Consider the following 20,387-nt stretch of genomic DNA (forward strand, 5'->3'; position numbering starts at 1 on the left):
TAACCATGATCCTGGAGTAAGAAGACATGGGGCAGAGTCCCCCCCCCATCTGACAATGAACATGCAATACAAGCAAGAAATAAACCTTCAGTGTTTTAAGCCATAGGGATTTGGGGATTATGTGTTCCAGCAGAATCTCAGGTTCAGAGAACAATTTGCTTGAGGTCATAAAGCCAGTAAATGATGGAGTCAGAATTTGAACTGAAGTCTGTGTTAATCTCTTCTACCACATTGCTGTCCTTGTTTGGGAAAATAACAGGGTCTGGAAGGATGAGAAGTCCAATGACAAAGACAATGAGACCACCTCGAAAATCCCAGAATCTCTCTCATCAGTCATCCCTTCTATTCCTAAATACCCCAAAGAGATTCTTACCTTGGTCGGAAAACATATCATATTCAGATATTAAAGGCTAGGAGAGACCTACTTCACCTTAGATCACCTAGAGATAACAAACCCATACTAACCCTTCAAGACTAATGTTTTCACTCAGCTGCAAAACTAACTGAGTAGTTCCTGGTCACAATAAAATGACTGAATACAAATATCTCATTTCCTGAAATGAAGGAAAGCTCCCTGAGCACTCACCATATTCAGTGCCACTTCTCTTACTGAATAAACAAGTCAGTGCCCAGATGCAGACCTTAGAAAAACAGTGCCCTGATTTTAATCAATCTATGAAAAACTGAGAAATAAAAAACAATCCATTTGCCATGATGCTAGAAAAATGTATATCCTTTCTAGTGAAACAGAGATCACTGGACCTAAGGAGAAGGAATTACAGCAATAGCTCACCTTTTTTGACCTGAAAGTAAATAATAAGTAAACAATAGGTATAGAATTAACAATATACACTTTTAAAGACGACCTCTATACAAAGATTTGACTGTGGTTTCAGAAGAGAAGGTAAACATTAGTAACATCACATTTTAAAACAAAAAGAAAAGTTATGTAGCTAACAAAATGTACAGGGCCAGAAAGAAAGGTAGAGGAAGGGTAAGAGTATCAGGACCCTCATCTTAAAGTAGTGTTAGGAGATACTAACTGGACTAGAAAATGCTAACTGACTCTTGGAATCCATTCTTCCTTCTTTGTGTTGGTAAGAGAACCCTCTGAAATTTTAGCTGAATACACAGCTACATTTCTCAGCCTCCCTTGCTGAGACCATGATACTCAGTGTTGGCCAATGGAATATAAGCCAAGAAAGATCGAATCTCCTACTTTACAGACAAAGTCACTACTTCAGCCATCCTCTTGCTCTGGGAAACAGCCACAACTGTAGGAGCATGCCTGGACCCTGAGATGGAAGCCATTTGAGGGCGAAGGCAAACTTAACAGGTCATGAAGCAAAGCTATTCCAATCCATCCAACTGTGGGCTATTACCTACCCCGGGCTACTAAGGGAGAAAAATAAACTGCTGCTTATGTAAGTCACTCTCCTTGGAATCTTTGTCACAACTGCTTGGCAGTAACCTATCAAAAGCTGATGAGCAAATATTTATTGTTACAAAAGTGAACAATAGGGAAATTTAACAGTCAATAGAACAATAAGCAGTGGTAGACAGACTAGATTAGAAAGAGCAGAGATAGACCTTTACTTTTCATGACTGGATAGCATATAAAATAGATGAATCAAGAAGTAGTGCTATAATTATATTAACTAAAATTAGGGAACTACCAGAATGATTTAAAAACATTACTCCAAAAGAGTGAGACAGAGATGGGGAGGGGTGGAGTTGAAGGCGGGTGCTTTTCATTTTAAGTTCCCATGTACCAAGAACCATGTACAGGTTTTTCATAAAAATAAAGCTTATACGTACAAAAAAGATGGAATGCTTCAACAGACCATTTCATCTAAAGAAAAACTTGCTAATGCAGGCTGGCTAAATCCCACGCCTGGGACTATAAACTACAGTATCTATATCTACCACTACAAGACTATTTTTAATGAGTTGAACATAAGCACTAAAAATATGTGTCCTTAAATTATGTTTCAAATATTTTAAGTTAGAACTTTGCCACGATTCCAGGAAAATAGAAGGTGTTAGCACTGGAAACTGCAAATAAATATTTGCTCTTGTACTAGAATTTTAGCATTCCTCCCTCCAAGTTTACTTTCTATTGCAGAAAGTAAGAAAATTATGAAATAAAATTCTCATGATGGCATGAGTTATGGTTTGAATCTGATAGAGCAGATAAAGGAAAAGTTTTGTGAAAATGAACTCCTTCTATTACACTGAAAGATAAATCTTTAATGGCCTCCATCAACTATCCTTTGGTACCATGTTGGCCTTGGGAGAGAAGAGAAGTCATGAATGAGATCATATAGTGAAAGAAATAAAATATTTTGCAAAATCTTCTACTTTGTCCTTCAGTGGGGTTTTTAAAATTAATTTTAGGTGATTAAATCATGTTTTAAAAAGAATTTGGGGGGGTGCCTGGCTGGCTCAGTCGGTTAAGCATCAGACTCTTGATCTCAGCTCAGGTCTCGATCTCACAGTCATGAGTTCAAGCCCTGCTCTGGGCTCCACACTGGGTGTGGAGCCTACTTAAAATTAAAAAAAAAAAGAAAGAAAGAGAAGAAGGAGGAGGAGGAGAAGAAGAAGGAGGAGAAGAAGAATTATTATTTGGGTATTCCACATGCATCTCAAACTATTCATTTGTTTGTTTGTCTCTTTACCAACTTATTATTGGTAAACTCTATTTGTTTCTTTCTTTACTAATTTATTATTCTTTCTGTATTCCTGATCCTGTTAAAAACTACTCCCAGGGCGCCTGGGTGGCTCAGTCGTTAAGCGTCTGCCTTCGGCTCAGGTCATGATCCCGGGGTCCTGGGATCGAGTCCCGCATCGGGCTCCCTGCTCGGAGGGGAGCCTGCTTCTCCCTCTCCCACTCCCCCTGCTTGTGTTCCTGCTCTCGCTGTCTCTCTCTCTGTCAAATAAATAAATAAAAATCTTTAAAAAAAAATAAAAAAAAAAAAATAAAAACTACTCCCAGCCACTAAACTTCAAATCTGGGAGTCATCCTCAATCATTCTCTATTTTAAGCATTCATATCCAATTGACACTAAGTGCTGCCAAATTTATTTCCAAGATATTGCTCAAATACATCCTTTTCTTTTTATCTTTCATCTAAAATACAGTAATGGCCTTTTACTGGTCTTCCTGCCTCTAACTTGACTCCCCTCACATCCACCCCCCACTGTTGCAAAAGTGCTGTGTCCTAGTTCTGACCATGTCAATACCCTGCTTCATGTGCTTCCATGCTCATTGGCACTTACAGAGGAAAATTCAACCAATCTCTCCTGGCATTCAGGCTCCCTTCTTTTCCTACTTGTATAACTTCAGTCATCAACACTCCCTGGTACGCTATTTGCTCCATGAACTCTCTTGTTCTTCACTTTGTCTCTAGTATCTCACACAGTGACTAACCCCTAGCAGGCATTCAATAAGTATATTTTGAATAAATAAATAAATAAATGTTCTGATGATAGCCAACTCTTTATCATTTCCCACACACCTTTTCTACCCTCACCATACCACCCATATACTCATATAAGGAATGAACTCTCCATTTTTAACCTCCAAGACCCAGTTTAGATATCACCTCCTCTGGGAAACTTTCCTTTACAGCTGGTCGCCACACCCCTCTCCTCATCCCTTCCATTAGAAAATGAATCAGTTGTTCTTCTATACTACTTCCTACTTCAGTGCCTCTATTATTATATCTACTACTCCGTGTTAGTTTCAGGTTTATGTATGCCTCTCCTATAAACTCCTTGAGAGTAGTCAGTGTTATACAACACTGTAAAATAAAGGCTCAATAAATGTTTTCATTGAACTGAACTCAAATGTCACTTCCTCTGTTTTCCCTTCTCTCTGTGCATAACGTCCTAGCTCCCATAGGACTAGAGTCCTATGTTGTATCTAGGCAGTGTAGTATATAGGAAAGAGTCAGAACTGGATTCAAATTCTGACTCCATCACTTAGCTCAGCTGATAAATCTTTAGCAAATTAGTTACTCTCTCTGATCTTCAGTTTCCTTACCTACATAATGTATCATAACACTAATTTCATTAAGTTTTGGAACAATTAATTAATTAATTAATTAATTAAATGAGATAATGTTTTTGAAAGTAATTAGCAGACTGCTCAGTGAATTTTACTCCCCTTTCCGAGGAGGAAAAGCAAGAAATATCGTGTAGAGATAAAGACAGCAAGTGAAAGAGAGCGTATGTATCTTTGTGTGCATGTGTGTGCGTGTGCATATGTGGCAGGGTTTAATTAGCTTAGTTTTGGACAGGGTTAGAATGAGGCAATTGTCTAGCAGACAACTCAGCTAAGATTAATTTGAGATTAATTTTTCTATTAATTATTTTTTAGTGACTGCCCAAAAAAATCATTATCTTTGACAAACAAAAATTTCAAGTTTTGCAATCAACTGTTTCAGTCAATCATATAGAGTGATCTAGCTTTATGCATGCATGAGGCAAATGTATTAATATAACAGGAATCTGATGAAGTAAACTTTTGGTCAACTCTAATTTGAACGTCTCGGTATGAGTTACAAAATATTGTTGAAATTCAACTAAAACTGCCATTATCACTCATATTCAAAGAATAAAACTGTTCTCAGATTTATAACTAATTTTGCAACATGACTCTGAGCAGTACTAGCCTTGTGACTGATATAAATTTGTCATTTGAATGCCAATAAATTTTATTGTTCCTAGGTTCTTCTTCTAAACAGAATGCTAGCAACTTTTTATATTTCATAATTACACTATTATTAGCATTTAAGTCATTCTACAAGCATTTTGAAGCCTCCTAATTATGCTTTATTGGATTCTTTTTATTACATTTGTTTTGCAAAAAAGGGCTAAATGTTATATAACATTCTATAATTACTTCAGGTAACAGGAGAGCTCTGGAAACATACATGCGTATATTCTGCATGCGGCGGGGGGGGGGGGGGGGGGGGGGAAGACCCCAAGGGGGGGCGGGAGCCAAACGAAAAAAGAAAAAAAAAATCCTTAAGAATGGTAAAGTTGAGGTGTAAAAGGTATGGTGGTAATCACTAAACGCAGTAGATGTTATATAATTAAATGAAAAAGATAAAAATAATGCTTAAAAGGGAGAACATATAAAAATAACAATTCCACATTAAGCATGTGGATCTACAGCCCCACTTTAGTTAACAAAGGCACAGCAGAAAAAAATAAAAGAATCCAAAACTCCTCCTGCAGAGAAGAGTCAAATGCTATTGTATCTTGTTTTTTTCAAATTTAATAATTAGATTTAGTTTAGTCTCAATGATGTTTTTGAACACTTTTTCAAGGTCACAGAACCTAAAATATGTCAACCTTTCAAATCCCTATGAAATATAAAAGCAAATAAAACACAGAAATCACATGGCAAAAGATTGAAAACTAAGGGGAAAAGACCATAAAAAGAGGATAAAACAAGAGGACAAGGAATGTCATCAACTAGTCCATGATAACACAAAACATAAATGATTTAAATGCACCTATTAAAAATGACTCTCATATAGAGTTACAAAACAAAGAAATGGCATAGAGGGAATTTTTTAAAAGCGGAGGTAAGAGACCTGCACACATGCATACACGTGCACACCACACACACACACACACACACACACCCTGCCACACAGACAAAGGTGGCAATATAAATAAATACCTTTTAAAAGAAAGTATAGAGGAAAATGAACATGCATCCACATTGGAAACTGAAATAGGAGAAACCCACTCTGAAATACTTCTGCTAGACAAAGTGCAGAGGGAATGTATTGAGGAAAAGGCCAATCCCAACTCATCTCAGGTGCAAACACTGTTTCTGCAAGTTAGTGAAAGAGAATCCAGCAGATTCCTGCCAGGATTCTAAACAGGCGCCAAGGCCAGAGAGCAGGTAGGTCACAGGTATAAAAAGCTTAATCACTGGCACAGTATATCTGGAGCCAAGAGTTAACTCTGGCACTGGGAGCCACACTAAGCAAGCGTCTGAGGCAATGCTCATGCCTAGCATACCAAGGACTGGGGAAGCACTGCCATGGCTGACTTCCGAAAAAGGCAGGCAAATGTGGAAAACGAGGGGCACTTCCCTGGAAATTCTGAGTGTTACTTCAATCAGAGAAAAGAAATTCAAACCTGGGGCACCACTTCTTGCACCAGCCACATCCAGTTCTGATGCTTCTTCCCCTCCCTACCCTGTGGCCACTCGGGTCAGAAAATTAAACTACAGTAAACCTAAACTTTTCTCTTCTTCCCCTTTATCACCCTGAAAGATTAAGAAAACACACATCAAACTCAGCTACAAGGCCTCTCGCTTCCCAAACTGGCAAGTCACATTGCATTCACCCTTTATCTGACAAACAGGTGCTGGGGACAAAGTGAGAAACAATATGCCCTAGTCCCGCCTCTGTGAAGTTTACATATTAGTGAGAAAGATATTATTAGCAAGTGCAATAAGGATCACAGAGAAACAAAGGGGGCATAAAGATCCTATATAACAGAGGGAAGAAGTCTAGTTTGGTGGGGAGCATAAGAAAGCCTTCCTGGAGGGAGTAACATTTAAATTAAGAATAAAAGATAAGACTGTGTTGCTCACATCAAGAATGAAGAAACAAGTACTCCAAACAAAGTAAGTGATAAGCAGCAGCGCTGAGATAAGAATGAATGCAGCCTGCTGGCAGTGATGAAAGAAGAACATGGCTGGAAGGTGTAGGTTAGGAGTACAGGAGGGGAGATGAGGAGGCTGACAAGGTAGGCAGAAGCAAATCTTGGAAGGCATTATAAGAATATGGAACTCCCCTTTCTTTTTCTCCTAAAAAGAAAGGGGAGTAACTGAGAGTAACATGATCAGATCCAACTGAAAGGTGGAAAATGGATGGGGGTGGCATAAGACCAGGAGCAGTGAGACTAATGAGGTAGCTATTGCAGAATTCTAGGCAAAAGTTTGATATAGTGCATGAGAATAGGAAAAAAAAATTAGGAGGACTCCAGTTCTGGCTCATACAACTGTGCAAATGGTAATAACATTTACTAAATTAGAGAACGAGAGGGGAGGCTTAAGTTTGGGCAAAGAAAAAAAAAAACCCTTTCGTTTTTGACATGTTGAAGGTGCCTAAGACACCACCAATCCAAGTGGAGATAATATAGAAGCAAGTGATATATACGACTGTGGCTTAGGAAACAGATCTTGTTTATGGGTAGATTTAGGGGGAGTTAATTTTATACAAATGGAACTGAGGCCATGGAGTAAATTTGATGGCCTCAGAAAATGGGTAAAATGAGAAAAGAAAATGTCAGAGCCCTGAGGAACCTCAACATTTATCGGTGAGATGGAGGAGAAAATTAGCAAAGGAGACCAAGAAGGAGCACTGGCCAAAGAAGGGAGAGTCAAGGAAAGTGTTATCTCAGAATAACGATGATGATGATTAGGACAATGATAAGGATGTTGCTAGCTAACATTTACTGTGAATGAACTCTGTGGAAGACACCGTGCTAAGTAATCTACATATATTGTCTCATTTAACAATTACAACAACCTAAGTGGTAGGAACAATAGTATTATCATTCTACAAGTGAGGAAACTAAGGCACAGATAATTTAATTAATTTGTTTAGGATCACATATATAACAATAACAGTGTTACAAGCCAATAGAAAAGACTATTTCTAGAAATGAATGGTCAATGTATCAAATGCCCTGAAGATAGAGACCAAATTGAGTTCATTGGGTTTAATGATATGGACAACATTAATGGCTCCAATCAAAGCGGTTTCAGTGGAATAGCATGGATGGTTCTTCTCATTTTCTTGGACCCTATATCCAATCCATCAGCAACCCATCAGTTCTGCCATCAGCACTCTGGTCCAAACCGTTATTAACTAAACTAGCCCTTAATGGTTTACCTGCTTCCATTTGGCCCCTACAATTAATTCATTCTCCACACAGCAGCCAGACTGATTATTTTAAAATGCAAATCAGATCTTGTCATTGCCTGCTGAAAACACTCTAATGGCTTCCATCATGCAGAATAATATCTAAGCTCCTCATTATGGCCTAAAAGCCCCATATGATCTCACCACCTTCTCTGCCCTCAACTCTAACCATCCTCCCTCCTTCTCCTACCACAAAATGATCTTCTCATTCCTTCCACAACAGGCCATGCTGGTTCCACACGGAGAATGAAAGTTCCTAGTCTCTCTAGCTCATACTGCATCCCCAGAGATTAGATGAGTTAGTGCCTGACGTGTAGCATAGGCTTAACACATATTTTTGGATGGACAGCAGATAGAGACAGCAAGGACATAAACAACTTGTAAAGTAACTTGGTCACAGAGGATGATGGCAAGTGGAATAGGCTTTTGTTTATTTTAGAAAATAAGAGAAATTTGAGCATGTTTAAATAAAGGATATTAAGAGATTATCCAAGACCTTGGAAAAACTTGAATACATAATAAACTCACAATGGAAGAGAAAAAAAATAATTAGGAAATTAATCAATTTAGGGGAAAGTTATACAAGAAAATTACAGTACAGAGGGATTTTACTCTATATACTGAAGTTTTTTGTTCTGCAATTGGAGGGGTTGGGGAAAATCAGTAGTCTCCAACCACTATCAAGAACTTCCCTTTATTTTCCTTCGTAATTGTCCTTGGTTACTTTACACTGAAAGGAGGCTCTGATTAGCAATTACATATATCTGATTAATGAAATAATTATACCTAACAAATGCAACTTAGTTGGGAAATCCAAGGCTCAGGAAGATTAAGTGATTCATTTAAGGTCACAGAAATACTTTTTTTAAAAAAAAGGATGCCATTGTCTAAAAATGAAGAAACTGGTCGAAATTAGCACAAGAAATCAATGAAATCAATTCCAAACCATATACCAAAGTAAAAAACTGAAAGATTTTAGAAGAATAATAAAAAAGATATTCTTTTTCATTTGGGGGAAAAAAGCAACAATAAATCCTAGAGAATTTTTTAAAACCTGAATGAAAAAGTCATGGTCTAACCATGAAGTAAATTAAATTGTAGCATGACTTTAAACAATTGCTGTTGTGCAGGAGAACCAACTTGATGATCACACTAGGGTCATTCTTTTTTGAAAGTGACAAAAACACTTTAATACCTTAAAAAAGTTAAATGGGAAAAAATATAATTGAAAGAATAGACTACATAGGAGTCACAATACTGCAATGATCAGGAGCATAAACTCTGTAGCCAGACTGCCAAGATTTAAATCATAGTCATACAAATTACTGAATGCCTTGCACCTCAGGCCCTAATCTCAATATATGAGTTCTCATGATAATTTGCTACACCTCCTTGATTAAGTTGTCATGAGCATTAAATAAGTTAATATATGTAAACAGTAAAGACTTAAACTAGCAGCTGGCACAAATGGTAAAAAGACTAGTAACATCTGTCTGTATTTGCTATTATTGTTATTATCACTATCATTAGTATTATTATTCACTATATGGATGGTGAAGCAATGGGGAAAAAACAGATTTGACTCCATAGAATAACATAAGCATCCTAACAGATAAATGTGAAAGGAGCAGAAATAAATAAAAAGTAGAAAAACATATAGATGATAAAAGAAATGCTAATCTTTTAAAAATGAGTTACATACACCAATGTGGATAACACAAATATAATGTGATGAGGGAAAAAAGCAAGTCACAGAAGTTACATAGTAGGGGCGCCTGGGTGGCTCAGTCGTTAAGCGTCTGCCTTCGGCTCAGGTCATGGTCCCGGGGTCCTGGGATCGAGCCCCGCATCGGGCTCCCTGCTCGGTGGGAAGCCTGCTTCTCTCTCTCCCACTCCCCCTGCTTGTGTTCCCTCTCTCGCTGTCTCTCTCTCTGTCAAATAAATAAATAAAAATCTAAAAAAAAAAAAAAAACAACAACAGAAGTTACACAGCAGATGACACCATTAATACAGAGTTCCAAGTCATGCAAAAGTAAAAAGTAAAATATGTAGAGATAGATACATCTATGGTAAAGCTATAAAAAAAAAAAAAGCAAGAGTGTACTAGTTATCATTTGTGTTAAGTGATTATCACAAAACGCATGACTAGGTACTCTGAGTGGAGGGCAGGTGTATATGAAGGTCACACAGGCAACTTTAACATTCTACTTCTGAAGCTGAGTAGGGATACCTAGATTTTTAAAAATCATTCTTTATGTCTTATATATACATGTTATATATTCTTTTTGTGCATGTGAAATATTTATAACAAATGGGCAAAAACTTAACAATATATTATAAAGGCAAGAGAAGATTTTTTTCCCTGTCAAATCAGTAAAGTGGTTTTTTTTTTTTTTTCCTTTAAAGCTCAATGGAGATTTTCTTCTTTAATGATAAGAGCAAATTAACTAGTTTTAAGAATTAAATATATTTCTAGGATGGTCAAGAGCAAATTCTACTAGCAGTGTACCCTGACTAAAAGAGGACTATTCCCATCTGAGATACATCATCAAGCCTAAATAAGCAATTCATAGCTATACATCTAGATCAGCCAACATAGTTTCTAGTGCATAAGGCCATGACTTCAAATGGGATAGTTAATATGATGCTTCTAATACACTGTAATCTATCCTCTAAATAAATACTGGAACTTTAAAAGGGTTATATAACTTTTCTTATGGATCAAATTACTGAGCACATTAGGCTACAAAGTTCAAACATAAGATCTTAGTCACAGAATAACATTTATACTTAGTTCCACAAAATAGACACCTTGAACCAAACATAACAAAAGAAGACAACTTTGTATCATTTATTAATCATGTCATTTCCATTAAAAATTGTGAAAGCTACTTAGAGACTTTTAGACAACCCATAGACTATAGAATCTTAAAGTAAAAACAACATCAGGTATTAGCCCAGTTGGTTCAGTTTGCTGATGTGAAAACTGAGGCACAGAGAGTGTAAAATGCCTCATGCAAGAACAGGACGAGGAAAACCCAGTCTTCCAATCTGCTATCCAATGTTCTTTTCATCAGCACTACACTGACTCCTTTGCAACATGAACATATACACAAGGATGCAAATATACTAATGAGTCTGCCATCTTTCAACTGGCTCTGCAAATTGGTAAACATCCCCTACCTTCAACCATGCTCTTCCTGGCTCCCTGCAGTGATCTAACTAGACGGAATATTCACACACCAAGATATCGGGAAGGACTACAGTGTATGCACCTTTTCATTCTCAGTTACTGTGAGACCAGGGCTCCCAAATTACCCGTGGTCCCTCAACTGTCATCCTATTTAATGGACTGTGAACAGGGAGATATGGCCCTATCTTTCTTTCCTTATACACCAATAATCTAAGATAAAATATCCACCTGTAATAGTCACCTTAGATCTCTCCCAACCCCAACTATGCCCAGATTCTCTGACAACCAAACACAATATAAATAAGAGAAATGAAAGAACAAACATAAAATTCAGGACTGTCTGATTTATACAAAAAATATCCTGACATTTTTTAAAGACTCTAAATGTATAATACAGGCTTATTTTCAGTGTTGCCTTAAATTTAACATATGTACTGAGGGATTGGTTGGTTTTGTTTTGTTTGCAGGTTTTTTTTTCCTTTAAAGAAAATAACCTGACCTGAGGAACCATAAAGATTCATTGTGTAACACAATTTATTGTAATAGAAGATAGTTATGCCATAGCACAGACTGCTGTAGGTATATACTTGCATGAAAATCACCTACTAAATTTCATCCTAAAAAACAGGAGTATGGCCCTAAGAATGATGCTCATATACCTGAAAATATTATTTTTAAAAAGTGTTCATATACTCATCCCCGAGACTGCTTAACAGCCCAGTCTTAGCATAAAGTACATTGCCTGGCATAAAACAGACAACTGCTATTCCTAGAAGATGTTGAGAAGGAACTTTCTTGTCATTCCAAAATTTCAACCATGGCTCAGATTTTCAAACAAAACTCTCCTCCAATTCTAAAGTGAGATGACAATGAGCCACTGAAAGCTGAGACCAGAACCTCCCTGAGAGTATCCACAAAGCAAGAAATCAAGCTGTCTATAGACTCTAGAAGCCATAATTTCCACGTATGTGTATTTTCTGAACATGAGAATGCTTTTTATATTAAAAAACTCATTTAAAATTTTTATAGTGGGTTTTTGCTATTATGTATTTTCTCAGTCAACAGCTACTAAAAGCACAACTACTAGAATATGGGAGGGTTCCTTTTTTTAATCAAGTCAGAAATTATTCTTAATACTCCATACTGAACATAAATATGCCATTTCAGACAAACGTTATGAAGTGTATACTGTTCTTAGAAACAGAATCAGGATACCCCATTGATCAGGAAGCTGCCCTGTGAGCACATTTCCTACACCAGCACCATTTCTCTATTTCACCTGCAGTCACCTCCATATTTTACAAAACTGCAGTTTATGCAAATAAAGGCCTCTCAATGAAGTAAATTCCCTCTGATTTCCTTCAGAAAGGTATCAAGAAACTGTCTTGTGGTTTCCTGATAAACAGCACTCAGCGGTGTAATGCAGTCACACAAATGCCAGGTAACAAAGCTGCTCCAGGCTACCATGGCCCAGAGTCACAGATCAAGGTATGGTGGCCCAGGTGGCCAGCTCAAGTGTTCAAGAGCCTTGCAGGCAACACTTGAAGAGGTAAGAAAAACAAGGCATTCTGTAAGAAAGAGGTAGGGATGTGATTTATTATAAAATTTTTATTATAGATTAGGAAATTGTCAACAACTGTTTTACGGATAAGAACTTGACCATGGCAATAAAAAGTACCCATAGAGGACCAGGAAAACAAAAAAAGCCGAAGAGTACTTCATATGGCGGGAATCACATTGGCTTCACGTTCCTGGGGAAGGTAAAGGGAAGAATGAGGAGGAGACAGTAAAATGGGTGTTCAAAGCTAAATGAACCACTTGTAGGAAGCTCAGAGTACAGAGAAAAGCAAGGCTTGGTGATGATGAAGACATTTAAGGCGTTAGTCCTTTACTTTAAAGATAAGCCACTGAAGAGGTTAAGACGGAAAGTAGCAACAACAATTTCACAGTTTGGGAAGGTCTTTCTGGCTGCAGGATCCTTTGTTCAAGGCTTCCCGTGTACTATCCATGGAGTGAGTACATGTGGTGTCCCCTATACAAGGAAAGCTCATGGACAGAATGCCATATACTGACGGAGCATCATTCAAACCAGAAGAAGCTGCATCTTCTTGATGATGATGCTTTTCATGTGCCCTTCCTCTTCCTCCAGTCAACAAATGTTTTCTTTTCCCCTGTATTTTTAGTCTTCCTTACTCATACATGTTTAATCTCCAGCCCCGGTCTCTCCAAGTCACAGCCTCACAGTTCTGACTCAGCTACGCATCTTCACATGCATGTTCTACCAGCACCTCAAATGCAATAGATCTAAAACAAAACTCATTTTTTACCCCCACCCACAAACCTGCTGAGTTCACATTCTGTAATTGCCCAACCTTAACATCTTCCCATCATTTTTAGTCATCCCTCTTTTTCCCCATCTCCAATTAATTGTCTATTTCTGTCCGGTCTACCCCAGCAACATTTCTCCAATATCATCACCACCACCCTAGCTCAGGTCTTCATTTCCTAAGAAAATCCCCTATAACCTTTCTTTATTAATCCAATGGCTTCTTTCCTGATTCAATTCATCCTCTGAATTATTAGATAATATATCTTATAATCCAACTCTGATTTTGAGGACTCAAAGAACTTCAATCTCATAGCTTACTAACCCAGTCCAAATTTTCTAGCCTAGCCCTCCATGTTCTAGGCCAAACCTAATTTTCAATTTTTATACTTTATCTCCCCACTATTCCCCTTCATATATGCTCCAATGTTTTCCTATACCTGCCCTCTCTATCTAATCTGGTAAATATTGGGTGCTCCATACAAGTTGATTTCCTTCCATATCAGTTTGCTATACTCTCCTTCCCCATCCATCTCAGTTTGCAGGAAAAGATCCTATCATTCTATATATTTGATCATCACACGGGAAATTAGAATATTCATGGAACAGCTTGTAACATCTAGAAAACAGACAAGGACTGAGAAAGAAGAGCAATATGACTGAGCTCCAATGTCTGAAGAAGAAGGTAGTGACAAGCAGGATGCCATTCAAGCTTAAGAACATTTGAAAAAGCTGGAATCATTATGCCTGGGATGATGGGTGCTAATAGCTTATCTGAATTCTTCTAGATGATTCACTGGTCTAATAGAACTTATAATTTAATGAGGAAGATAAATTACATATGGATTTGATAACGCAAGATGGTAAAATCATGCTCCAATCAAGGTACAAAATGTCTTAGAAACACAAGAAAATGACAAATTCTAGGAGGTGAAGAAAGCTTCGCAAAAGACCATGAGATGGAGGCCTGAAGGACAGGTTAGGAGAGAAAAACGATCCAGACAGTGGAAGCAGTCTAAAGGAAAGGGAGAGATGGAAAATGCTAGACATGGGTGAGAAACAGGAAAATAACTACGGAACTCACTCAACTATTACTATTTTGAATGTCTCTAATTATCACTTACATAGTTTTAATGAATTCACCCTTAAGAGCTATTTGAGCCCAGCATTTTATTTCAGTGAATTCCTGAAAATATGCAGATGATTATCTGCAAGATGGATCAGCTGTTATTAAACAGGATATTCACAAGTCAGGTGGATCCCAAGCTGCTTCATGATTCCTAAACACGGTGCTACCCTCTGTTCACTCCCCAAAGGCTCCTCTTGGTCATTTCAGCATTCCTGCCTCAGTATGAATGAACTACTCCAACATCCTAGGATCTCACTGAAGGTGGCATGTTCTTTCCTACACACACTGCAATCAAGAGAAAATTATACCTTTTAAGGACTAATAACCCCATAATACAAAATGTAAAAATGCAAAATCAAACCACATAAATGTCTGCAGTACATACTACAAAGAACTCTAGAATTAGAAGAGACCTTAGGTGGGGCGCCTGGGTGGCTCAGTCGTTAAGCGTCTGCCTTCGGCTCAGGTCATGGTCCCGGGGTCCTGGGATCGAGCCCTACATCGAGCCCCGCATCGGGCTCCCTGCTCTGCCGGAAGCCTGCTTCTCCCTCTCCCGCTCCCCCTGCTTGTGTTCCCTCTCTGGCTGTCTTTCTCTCTGTCAAATAAATAAAATCTTAAAAAAAAAAAAAGAAGAGACCTTAGGGAAAATCTCTGTCAAGACACAAACTGTGTCTATCAGGTTCTTTCTCTCAGGAATTCAGAATCAAGCCTCAATGATTTAGTCTTTCCCTGTGAACTGAGGGACACATAAATACTCAGGAGCTGCTGAGCAGTCAAATTCAACCATGAACACAGGAAAGCAGAAAAAAAAAAAAAGGTCAGCAAAGAAAGAACAATGAAGCAAAGAAAGGCAAAGAGTAGAGACAGAGAAAGTTCCACGTTTTCCAGTCCCTGGTCCCTAATATGGTCTGTCTGCATTTAGCTTCCATCAGATTCCTTTCTTTCATTTTCCTAAAACTAGTTCAAGTTCATTTCTCTTACTTGCAACAGAAGCTTAAATGAGGCAATAACCAAATCCTCCATAAAGTCAACTGGTTGATTTATTACTGGCCTATCTTTTCTACAATTTCTTTTTCTTTGCATTTCCATAAAGGCATAAAGATGACTTTGGTATGCTATACAGAAAATACGTGAACAAGGATCCAGGACCACGCTGAACATTTTAAAAGAAAAACTGGCCCAGAAAGGAGAAAATATAAGAATATTCAAAGTAAAGCCTTGAGATATCTATATAGAAATCACGGATGCTAACAACTGGCAAATTAAATAGTGATCTGATGACCCTCCTATCCAATCTCAATTTAATTCTGAATAAACCAGATGGGTAGGTCCAAGTATGATCAATAGGGCATTTTGTAGGAATGTAGGGCATTTCATCTGGAATGCCCCCAAATAACTACCCACAACCTCCCAACCACAGAAAGGTTTGGATGCTGTGCTGTGGTATCCTTAACCCAGACACAAATTCCAAAACTGAATACCAAACCATCTTAGGGCCTGGGCTTAACTGCCCTAAAGAACAGTTAGACATTTACCCTATGACATAACCAGCACTTCCTGCTATTAGATGAGGGGAAGAGAAAGTAACACAAGCTTAATATCATGGAACTCTGTCAACGTGTGTGCATCTGTGTGCATGTGCCAGATATCAAGATGTTCCACAAGCTGGATCCACACCAATCAGATCTGACCACAAGTAGACCAGTTTAACATGTATAGCAAGTCAGAGTTGACAATCAGAAGTTGAATCAATGTAGTGTGGGCGGCTCTGCAGGATTATATAAACAAAAACAATATTACAGTAACCTGGAGTTCGAAGGGACATGGAGATTATGTCCAACTTCAACACTTTACAGAGAAGGAAGCTAAACATCTGAACCAAATCCCCAACTATAATAAGTAACACAGGCGCGATAAAATCAAAGAACTGTGACCAGATAATAGAACCAAAAAAAACATTATTTCCTAAAGTTCTCTTTAATGGTTGAAATTTTATTTTTAATTTAAAAAGGATAAATGTATTAGAAAATGTAGGAAAAAATCTATGCAACTACTGTTGGGATCTTTTTTGGATATTCTTGTTACTTGAGTTTAGCAAAATAGTAAAGATTTCTGACCTAATGGGTTAACATTTTAGTTAAAATACTAGAACAAGCACCTTTAAAAACTAAAAAACTGTGAGTTGATTCAAAACGTAAATGATGCTATATGTTTGCAACCTTGGCAGATAGGCAGTTTAGGCACTGTGACAAAATTCTATATGGTAGAGGACTACTTATTTTAATATAAAAAAATTCCAGACGTTCACATAGGGCCCTAATAAAAGTCATCAGAAATTAGACTTATATGTCAGCTGGGACCAAAATTAAAAGAATGAATGTTTAAGTGATCCAAACATAAACTTGGTGTCCAAAATTGCTGGCAAGGGGCCACAGTACAGTGGATTTTGGTCTTCAAGGGCTGCTTTACCACAAGTATTAGGTAAGTCAACACATCACTGAGGGGAAAGAAAAAAAAAACACATATATTCCCTGGCAGTACAATCCACTCTTTATTGTGCAGCACAGTATTTTCTAGAAGACCACTAATAAAATGTGCAGTTAGAACCTCTTGTATTTCCCAAGAAGTACTATTAAAGATACTCCTAAAATATGAATCCATAAAAAGTAGGTCTTTCTGAAAAACAGTTCTAGTCAGAAGCAAACATGAAATTGATATCATTACTTAAATTAATATTTATAAACTGCACATTTAATAAAGTTAAACATTTTTAAAATCTCCCATTAATCTAAATTGGCAATTTTATAAGTTACATGAACCCTGAAGATTTTTTTATAGACCAACTATCTTTTAAATTCTGTTTTGCCACCAATGCTGCAAACGGAAATACGAAGAGACAGACCAGAGAGTTCTGAATATAATCTATGCTTATTAGAGTCAGCTTTAAACTAATTCATAAGTCCTAATTGCGAGCCATATCTTATGTTGACGCTTTAGTCTTCTAGTGGCAAAAACAAAAACAAACTAAAATTTCCTAATCTCAACTGAGGAATTATAATTTTTGTTCTTCCATTCCAGAAAAAATTAAGAACTGAGAAACTCTGATGATTAGTAAGTTGGATACTCATCACAAATACCAAAATTTCAAGCAATTTCACATTTACCTTAAACTGTACATTTGTCATTTCAAATAATTACCTTTTATAATAACCTTATAAAAAATGTTCGTGATATTTTCCACATGATTTAAAGAAAATGATCTTAAAAATCGTCTCTTAAGACTTCAGAATTACCATAATTATAGTCCTAAACCAAGGAAGGCAGGAATGGCCCCTTTCGTTCACATAGTTTGACTTTAAATAGTCCGGTGTAAAACTTAAAAAACAGACTCAGATGCTTTTTTCCGCTCAAAAACAAAACAAAACTGGTAGCTGGCAAACTCGGGGTTTTGTTCGGTTTTGGCCTATTAAATACCAGCGGGGCCCGCGGGAGCCTGAGCCCGAGCCCCGGGCGCGGGCGATGCGGCGGGCGGGTGACCGTGCGCCCCTCGGTGCGCCCCTGCTCGCCGCCCGCCGCTCCCGGCGCTGCCCCCAGCGCCGCCCGGCGCCCCACGCCCCTCCGGACGCGCGGCGGGAGGCGCGGGCCTGGCCGGCGCATTCCCACGCACCCCGGCCCGTTATCCGAGCGGGCACTTCGGCGGGGGCCCCCGCTGCTGGTCCCGCGCCCTCCCGCAGTCGGCGCGGCGCCCCTCCTCTGCCTCCGGCGGGCGGCCCAGCCAAGCCCCTTCCCGGGGGCCCGCGTCGGGCGAGAGCGTCCCTCGGGCTCAGGTTCGCTCCGGAGACGGGATAAGGTGTCAGCGACGCGGCCAGACGCCTCCCGTAGGCGGGGGCGAAGCCAGCCTGACCTCCTTCCATCCGCGCCCCCTCCACCGCCCGCGCGGGGCGCTCCCCTTCAGCGCCCCTCCCCGGCTCAGGACAGGGGGCGTCCCCGCAGGAGGCTGAAGGGGGCGCAGCCGGCGCTCAGAGGGGATCCGGGGTCTGGGTCACACCTCAACTCGGCAGGGTTGGGCTGGGAGAGGGGAGGCGAGGCGGGGAGGGAGCCCAAACTTACCTGACTGCGCGGCTCTCCGCGCCACGGCCGTGGCCAGCCAAAGGCAGAGGCAGAGCGAGAGGGGGCACGGGAGGGTCCGCCGCGGGCTCATGGAAGGGCCAGGGAGCCGCCGCCGCCGCCGTCCGAGCCTCCCTCCCTCCCTCCCTCCCTCCCTCCCAGGCTCCGGGCGACGGACGGGGCGGCGGGAGGCATGACGGGAAATTCCTGGGCGCGGGCAGCCGAGTCCAAATATGAGCATGGGAGACGAGCGAGGGAGGACCGCGGAGCGGGCCCGCCGCGGACAGGGCCCGCTGCCCGGCCTCAGCGGCCGCCAACTCCCTCCTCCGAATCCTCCTCGTCCACAGCCGCCGCGAGGCTGCCGGCCGCGAGCGCGAGCAGAAGGTGGAAGCTCTCTGCCAGGGAGCATCCCTCTCCAGGGTTGAGGCCCAAGAGCAGAGCCGAGCGCCCCACCCAGGTGCCACCTGAGACCCCTGACGGGGTAGAAAAGAGAGAAACCACCACCAGGAAACCGGACAGCGAGCCGAGGACCCGACGGAAGACGCCTAAGGGGGTTGAGGAGACTCCCGCGCTGCCCCTAATCACCTGAGAGCTTTGGTCAGGAGAGGATAAAAAGATCTGGCAAATACTTCTGTTAAACAGTGTGGGAGGGTGAGGCTGGAGCGGCACTGCCAGTTCCGCACATTCAGGTGAGCCATCCAGTCCACAACAAACAGGCATTGTAAGGCACAAAACCACCCCCCTGCCTTCCAGGCGAGCGTTCATTTGCAGCTGAGGCAGGCTGCGTGACAAGTTTTCACAGTAGTTAAATGCTGATGCTGAGACCAGTTGTCCTTTCCACCACCAACCTCTCTTCCTCCCCTTACACTAGTTTTTGTATTTGTTGTAGCTTGTCTAAAAGGCAATGTTGAAATGTATTCAAAAGGTGCTACCTCTGACGGCCAAAATGTCAGTCCCAGATGTTTAATTATAGGCCCAAGCTACTAGCTCCCTGCCTTTTCTTTGGCACTGGTAACTCCTCCAGTAATCGAGTCCAAATGACCCTTAGCTTTTCAAGACAACGTAATTGTCTTAATTACTATAATTTATTATTTTTTTATTCACATTGACACGACAGGCCCTGCAGATGCAAGATGTTATATAATTCCTTAGGAACAGTTTAAGATGCTACAAAAATGATTTATGGATGCAAAATTCTTAAGGGGTAAATGCCAAACAGATTTAGAGTGTGGATTATTCTAGTATGAACTAAAGTGTGGTAATCTGTACATCACGCTACTTGTTTGAAAATGCTGATTTGAAAATCAAAAACTTCAAAACAAATTTAATTCTAGCAAATTATTAAGGCCCATATGCCAAAAACCACTCCATTTGCAAAAAGCTCCCCTTAAATCATTTGGTACTGAGAAACACCACATCCTATGAATTACTCCTGGCAAATGGGCAGATTTCACCCTTAATATACTAGCAGTGACAATGAAGCTAAGGGCAGATGATCTAAGTAAACTAAGGGTAAATAAGCTGTAATACAGTAAATAACGGATTTAAAAGACACATGGTATTATTCAATTTAGGTACCTAGAAGCTGGGCAGTGGGAGGGGAATATTCAGGAACTATTGAATATTCACTCCCTTTTCTCTTTTTTGTATATTTAACTGGGTATAACATAAGCAT

The 20,387-nt window shown here is 39.8% G+C and overlaps 1 protein-coding gene across 1 annotated transcript in view; it reads right to left on the bottom strand.

Annotated features, from left to right (window-relative positions):
• Positions 1–18,838, bottom strand: part of MSRB3 (methionine sulfoxide reductase B3) — a 168,279-nt gene extending 149,441 nt beyond the window's left edge. Inside the window, exon 1 of the mRNA XM_021678683.2 lies at positions 18,716–18,838. The gene's annotated coding sequence lies outside the window, so the exon portion shown is untranslated. The remainder of the gene's footprint in view (positions 1–18,715) is intronic.
• Positions 18,839–20,387: the final 1,549 nt, after the last annotated feature.

The sequence above is a fragment of the Neomonachus schauinslandi genome, chromosome 5 (assembly GCF_002201575.2).
Source record: "Neomonachus schauinslandi chromosome 5, ASM220157v2, whole genome shotgun sequence".
Taxonomy (NCBI): domain Eukaryota; kingdom Metazoa; phylum Chordata; class Mammalia; order Carnivora; family Phocidae; genus Neomonachus; species Neomonachus schauinslandi.